The sequence below is a fragment of the Hyaena hyaena genome, unplaced genomic scaffold (genome assembly GCF_003009895.1).
Source record: "Hyaena hyaena isolate Hyena2069 unplaced genomic scaffold, ASM300989v1 scaffold_769, whole genome shotgun sequence".
NCBI classification, from domain to species: domain Eukaryota; kingdom Metazoa; phylum Chordata; class Mammalia; order Carnivora; family Hyaenidae; genus Hyaena; species Hyaena hyaena.
Window position 1 is genome coordinate 85,869 of NW_024081401.1, and position 7,069 is coordinate 92,937.

A 7,069-nucleotide genomic window follows, 5' to 3' on the forward strand; every position below is an offset into this window, starting at 1 on the left:
GTCAAACATTATTCTGGGAGGTTTAATTTTTGAGGATTTTTTTGGATGATATTAACATTTTTAAAAAAATTTTATGTTTATTTATTATTGAGACAGAAACAGCATGAATGGGGCAGGGGCAGAGAGAGAGGGAGACACAGAATCTGAAGCAGCCTTCAGGTCCTGAGCTATCAGCACAGAGCCCGACGTGGGGCTGGAACACACGAACCATGAGATCATGACATGAGCTAAAGTCAGGGGCTAAACTGGCTGAGCCACCCATGTGCCCTGAGATTAACATTTTATCAGTAGACTGAGTAAAACAGATTTCCCTCCCTAATGTGGGTGAGCCTCTTCCAATTAGTTGAAGGCCTGAATAGAATGAAAAGGCTGAACCTGCCCAGAATGAGAGAGAGCTTCCTGCCTAACAGCCTTTGAACTGGCTTTTCTCCTGCCTTCAGACTTGAAGTGAAACATCAGCTATTCCTGGGTTTCAAATCTGCTAGCCTTGGGACTGAAACTACAGCATTGGCATTCCTGCTTCTTTGGACTTAAATTGGAACTAAAAAAATCAGGTCTCCTGGATCTCTAGCTTGCCAACTCACTCTGTACATCTTGGCATTTGCCAGCCTCCATAATTGTGAGAGCCAATTTCTTATAACAAATCATATATATGTATCTATGTGTGTATATATAGTGTATATACACACACTATTACATATATATACACATACTATACTATATACATACACATATATGTGTATATTTATGTGTGTGTGTATGTATTTTTTTAAAGTATATGTATATTTATCGTATTGGTTCTGTTTTTCTAGAGAACCCTGACTAATACACAGATATTACCTAAACTGTCTCAAAAACAAACAAACAGAAACCAGAAATCTCAACAGACCTATAACAAGAGATTGGGTCAGTAATCAAAAACATTCCAAAAAAGAAGACATAGAGATGGTCAATAGAAACATTACAAGATGCTCAACACTGTTTCGGATTCTGTGTCTCCTTCTTTCTCTGCCTCTCCCCCACTCATGCTCTGTCTCTCTTTCTCTCAAAAAAAAAAAAAAAATGCTCAACATCACTAAATCATCAGAGAAATGCAAATAATAATGGAATGTCACTTTACACTTGTCAGAATGGCTAAAATTAAAAACACAAGAAAAAACAAGTGTTGGCAAAGATGTGGGAAGAAAGAAACCCTGGTGCAGCCACTGCGGAAAATATGGAGGTTCCTCAAAAAACTAAAACTAGAAATACCATATGATGCAATAATTCCATTACTGGGTATTTTTTAAACATTTATTTATCTTTTAGAGAGAAAGAGAGAAAAAGTGTGAGCAGGAGAGGGGCAGAAAGAGAGGGGGACACAGCGTCCAAAGAGGGCTCTGTGCTGACAGAAGAGAGCCCCTTGTGGGCTGAAACTCATGAACTATGAGATCATGACCTGAGCCTAAGCCAGACATTTAACTGAATGAGTCACCCAGGCACCCTCCACTACTGGGTATTTATCCAAAGAAAATGAAAACACTAATTCAAAAAGATATGTGAACCCCTATGTTTATTGAAGCATTATTTACAATAGCTAAGATATGGAAGTAACCCAAGTGTCCATCCATAGATTAATGGATAAAGAATATGTGGTATGTATATATATAATGGAATATTACTCAGCCAAAGACCAACAAAGTCCAACAATATGGATGGGCCTAGAAGGTATAATTCTAAATGAAATAAATCAGTCAGAGAAAGACAAATGCCATATGATTTCACTTATATGTGAAATTTAAGAAATAAAACAAATGAAGAAACAAAAAAAAAAGGAAGTAAATAAAGAATAGACTCTTAAAGGTAGAGAACAAACTGGTAGTTGCCACTGGGGAGGTGGGAGAGGTAAAACTGGTGATGGAGATTAAGAATACACTTACCTTGACGAGCACTGAGAAATGTATAGAATTGTGGAATCATTATATTGTACACCTGAAACTAATATAACACTGTATGTTAATTATTCCTCAATGAGTAAGTAAATAAAATCAACAAACAAGCAAAACAAAAACCTTCCAACAAAGAGAAGCCCTGGACCTGATGGTAAACTCCAGTAAATTTCATGAAACATTTCTCTTTTTTTACCAAGCATTTAAAGTAGTAATACCAACCCTCCTCAAACTCTTCCTCAAAATTGAAAAGGGAATACTTTCTAACTCATTCTATGAAGTCAAAATTACCTGATACTAAAGCCAGATAAAGAAAAATTAGGTAAGAAATCATAGGATTAGAAATTTTAAGTAGATTCTAAATAAATTTAAATAATAAAATGAGGGGTCCCTGGTTGGCTCAGTTGGTTAAATGTCTGACTCTTGATTTTGGCTCAGGTCATGATCTCATGGTTCATGGTTTCAAGCCCTACATCAGGCTCTGTGCTGACAGCACGGAGCCTTCTTGAGATTCTCTGTGTCCCTCCTGTGCTTGTGTGCTCTCTCTCTCTCTCAAAATTAATAAACTTTAAAAAATAAATAATAATAATACTAATATTAGGTTAGAAAAGAAAATTATAGGCCAACATCCCTTATGAATATAGATACAAAAATCCTCAACAAAATAGTAGGAAATTTAACTCAATAGCACATTAAAAGAGTTGTTATTATTCCTCAAAACTAAGTGGGATTTGTTCCAGGAACATAGGGGTACTTCAACATAAGAAAAGCAATCAATATAATACATCATATTAGTAGAATAAAAGGGAAAAACACATGATCATCTCTATTGATACAGAAAATGTATTTAATAAAATCCAAACTTTTCATGATAAAAACCCAGAAAACAAGGAATAGAGGGAAAATTCCTCAACATGATAATGGGTATTTATGAAAAACCTACTGCTAGTGTCAAACTCCACAGCTAAAGACTAAAAATATCCCCCTAATTTAGGGAACAAGACAAAGATGCCCACTTTAACCACTGCTATTCAACATTGTACTGGAAGTTCTAGCCAGAGTATTAGATAAGAAAAAGAAGCAGAAAGCATCCAAACTGAAAAGAAAAAGGTGAAATTATCTCTATTCAGATGACATGCACACGATCCTATATATAGAAAATCCAAAAGAATTCACAACAGACCTAGTAGAGCTAATAAATGAACTCAACAAAGTTACAAGGTACAAGATCAACACACTAAATCATTTGTGTTTCTCTGTGCACCACAAAGAATCCAAAAAAGAAATCGAGAAATCACTTCCATTTAAAACTACAAAACATTGGTGAAAGAAATTAAAGAAGAGCTAAATAAGTAGAAAGGCACCACATGTTTATGGACAGGAAGACCTAATATTGTTAAGATGTCAACATTACTCAAAGTGCTTTACATATTCAACAAATCTCTATCAAAAAGTCCAATAGCCTTTTTTGCAGAAATGTAAAAGCCATCCTCAAAACCATATGTAATTTCAAGGAATCCTGAATAGCCAAAACAATCTTGTAAAAGAATAAAGTTGGAGGACTCACACCTGCTTGGCTTCAAAACTTACCACAAAACTACAACAATTAAAACAGTATGGTACTAACATAAGAACAGACATATAAAGCAATGGAATAAAATTAAAAGCCTAGAAATAAACCTTCACAGATAGTTAATTTATTTTTTTATTCAAGTATAATTAACATACAGTGTTACATTAGTTTCAGGTGACCAATATGATTCAACAATTCTATACATTGCTCAGTGTTCATCAAGATTAAGTGTACTCAATCCTCTTCAACTATTTCACCTATCTTTCCACCCACCGCGCCTCTGGCAACCACTTGTTTGTTCTCTATATTTAAGAGTCTGGTTTTTGTCTCTTTTTTTTTCTTTGTTCATTTGTTTCTTAAATTCCACACATGAATGAAATCATATGGCATTTGTCTTTCTCTGACTTTTTTCACTTAGGATTATATCCTCTAGATCCATCCATGTTGTTGCAATGGTTAACTGATTTTTGAAAAGGGTTCCATGCTCACTTAAATTGGAATGGTACAGAGAAGATTAGCCTGGACCCTGAGCAAGGATGACATGCAAATTCATGAAGCATTCCATATTTCTGAATGTGAAAGCAAACTGTTCCTGAACTTGACTGTCTCTAGCAGAGCAATTTGGTCAGTGTATAAAACCCCAAGACATGCTGGGTCCAAAACAAACTTGAAAAGTATAAAATGAAATAATTAAAATGTATAAAATAAAAATGATAAACAAGAAAAGGGTTCCAAATCATTCAGTGGAAGCAATCTTTTCAACAAATGGTACTGAGAAATGGACCTTTATATTATACCATAGATAAAAATTAACTCAAGTGGATCAAAGACCTAAATTTAAGAGCTAAAACTATAAAGCTCTGGGGAGAAAACAGTGGGGAAAATTTTCATGATGTGGATTTGGGAACAACTTCACAGATATGACACCAAAAGCACAGGAAACAAAAGAAATAATTTTTTGTTAATTTTTATGAATTTATATATTGAGAAAAATTAAGAAATATGCACTATCAAAAGACACTATAAGGAAAATTTTAAAAGTGACTCATAAAGTGGGAGAAAATATTTGCAAATTCTTTATCTGACAAGAGATTAATATCAAGAATATATAAACAACTCAATAACAACAACAACAACAAATCCAAATTTTAAAAAATGAGAAAGGGCCTTGAATAGACATTTCTTCAAAGAAGTATACAAATAGCCAATAAGCACATGGAAAGTTTCATTATTCATGAGGGAAATGGTAACTGCAAGTCAAAACCACAATGTGGTACCACTTCAACCTAGTATGATTAACACACACACACACACACACACACACACACACCAGAAAATAAGAAGAGTTTGCAGGTTGTGAAGAAACTGTAAACCTCATGCTGGTGGGAATGTAAGATGGTGTAGCTGCTATGGAAAACAGTTTGGTGATTCCTTTAAAAGCTAAATACAGAACTACCATATGACCCAGCAATTCTACTCACAGGTATATGCAAAAGAATTGAAAACAGGGACTTAAACTTATATTTGTACACCAATGTTGACAGCAGCATTATACACAGAGCCAAAAAGTGCAAACTACCTAGGTGTCCGTCAACAGATGAATGGATAAACAAAATGTAGTATATACATACAATGGAATGTAAGTCAACCATCAAAAGGAAATGTTTTGGGGCACCTGGGTGGCTCAGTCTGACTCTTGGTTTTGGCTCAGGTCATGATCTCATGGTTTCATGAGTTCAAGCCCCATATTGGCTTCCAAGCTGATATTACAGAGCCTGCTTGGGATTCTTTGTCTCCCTGTCTCTCTGCCCTTCCCGAACTCATGCTGTCTCTGTCTTTCTTAAAATAAATAAATAAACTTAAAAAAAAAAAAAAAAAGGAAGTCCTTCCATTTGTAGCAACAGACTAAACCTAGAGGACCTTTTAAAAAAAGGAATGAAATGTTTTCATAAATACCATAATACAGATGAACCTTAAAAACATTAAGCTAAGTGAAATCAGACACAGAATATTATATGAATCCACTAATATGATGTACCTAGGGACAGAACATAGAATAGTTATCAGGTGCTGGAGTTGATGGGGCAGGAAGAGAAAGTTAGTATTTAATGGGTACAGAATTTATGCTTGGGATGATGGAAAAGTCTTAGGCATAGTGGTGATGATTACACAACATTGTGAATGTGTCTAAAGCCTGAAACTTATTTGTATACTTACAAACAGTTAAAATTATAAATATTATATTATGTGTATTTTATCATAATAAGAACAATGACCTCTACACCTAAGACTAATGCAATATTAAATCTCAGTTATATCTCCAGAAAAATTGATTTATGAATCAAAGACCAATATAAGTTAAAACCATAACATTTTAAAAGGAAACAAAGGATAAATCTTCATGATCTTGAATTTGGCAGTGGATTTTTTTTTAATTTTTTAATGTTTTATTTATTTCTAGGAGAGAGAGAGAGAGAGAGACAGCGTGAGCAGGGGAGGGTCAGAGAGAGAGGGAGTCACAGACTCTGAAACAGGCTCCAGGCTCCGAGCTGACAGTCAGCACAGAGCCCGACGCGGGGCTCGAACCCACGAACCGCGAGATCATGACCTAAGCGAAAGTCGGACGCTTAACCGACTAAGCCACCCAGGCGCCCTGGCAGTGGATTTTTAGATATGACAGCAAATGTGTGAGCAACCAAGGAAAAAATAGATAAATTAAGCTTCATAAAATTAAAAACCTTTGTGCATCTTGAAAAAGTTTTTAATTAAAAAAACACTTTTGTTCTTCAAAAGACACTATTAAGACACTGAAAAGATAACTCATAGAATTGAAGGAAATGTTTGCAAATCATATATTTATAAAAGTTTTGTATCCAGGATACATTTTAAAAACTCTTATAACTCAACAACAAACAATCTACCCAATTTTAAAATAGGTAAAGGGCTTGAATAGAAATGGTACCAAGTATAAGATATATAAATGGCCAACAAACATATGAGAAGATCTCAATATTATTGGTCATTAGGGAACTCTTGTACATTGCTTGGAAATATAAAATTGTGCAGCCATCTTGGAAAACAGTTTTGTGGTTCCTCAAAAATTTAAACATAGAGGGGGACCTGGATGGCTCAGTGTGTTAAACATCTGACTTTGGCTCAGGTCATGGTCTCACAGTTTGTGATTTTGAGCCCTGCATTGGCCATGGAGGGATCCCTGTTTGGGATTCTGTCTGTCTCTCTATCCCCCTCTCTCTCTGCCCCTCCCTAACTTGTACTCTCTCTCAAAATAAATAAATAAACTTAAAAAAAAAAGACAAATTTTAAACATAGAATTATTATATGACCCAACAATGTCACTCCAAGGTACACACTCAAGAGAAATAAAAGCATACAGTCCCACAAAAATTTATACATGCATTTTTAGAAAAGCATTATTCATCATAACCAAAAGACAGAAACAATTCAAATGTCCACCAACTGATAAATGGAAACAAAATGTAGTCTATTCATACATGGAATATTATTCAGCCATAAAAAGGAATGAAGTACTGATACATACTACAACATG

At 34.8% G+C, this 7,069-nt stretch overlaps 1 non-coding gene across 1 annotated transcript; it reads left to right on the forward strand.

The window, feature by feature from the left end:
• Positions 1-3,968: 3,968 nt before the first annotated feature.
• On the forward strand, positions 3,969-4,072 carry LOC120221314. Its single transcript, XR_005525777.1, has one exon. It is a non-coding gene; the product is annotated as a U6 spliceosomal RNA (small nuclear RNA).
• Positions 4,073-7,069: the final 2,997 nt, after the last annotated feature.